Below are 718 nucleotides of genomic sequence, written 5' to 3'. Positions count from 1 at the left end.
AGGGGGGGTATATAGCGAGTGAAATTGATGCTTTTAGTTGGTTTGTTTGTTTGTTTGTTTGTTTTAGTGGTAAATTTTATAAATGTCACTTAACCCTCCAACTTTTAAGACTTCTCGCAAAACCTCCAAACATTTTAATCTATTCTCACTGAACCCCCAAACGTCATGGCCCCCAAACTATTGTGAACGTGAATAATGACCGCTGGCCCATAAATTGGCAAAAAAAAAAAAAAGAATATTAAGAATTAGAGAGCAGGTAGAAAAAAAAATGGCAAAGGAGAGGAATGAATCCTCCAATTTAAAAACAATTACTAGAAGAAAGAAGAGGGAATAGATTTTAAGAAGCAAATATTAAAATGTAGCAGAAGGTTTTTATGTATAGACTACCTTAGTGATCATTTAATCGCTCGTAATTTTCAGTTGCAATGTCAAACTTGACGAGTTGCATCGTGGTTTATTAGGTAATATTTTCTGGAGATTAAAAGACACGAGTATCCCAAGATAGGCCAAACTTGATAGGGGGTTTGTTGGAATTTGCCATTTCTTTAATGCATCATGCATAGCTTATGATTGTTTGTTTGAACGTAATACATAGTAGAGAAAGGTGCGAGCACCTTAATGCTGTGTTTGGATAGAAGGTAGATGAGGGAAGGAGAAAGAAAATTTGAATTTAATCTGGTTTGGTTGATCTATTAGGAGGGTAAAGGAGAGAAAGTTA

Source organism: Asparagus officinalis, chromosome 3 (genome assembly GCF_001876935.1).
Source record: "Asparagus officinalis chromosome 3, Aspof.V1, whole genome shotgun sequence".
In the NCBI taxonomy this organism is placed as follows: Eukaryota; Viridiplantae; Streptophyta; class Magnoliopsida; order Asparagales; family Asparagaceae; genus Asparagus; species Asparagus officinalis.
Note: the sequence above shows the minus strand (reverse complement) of the source record.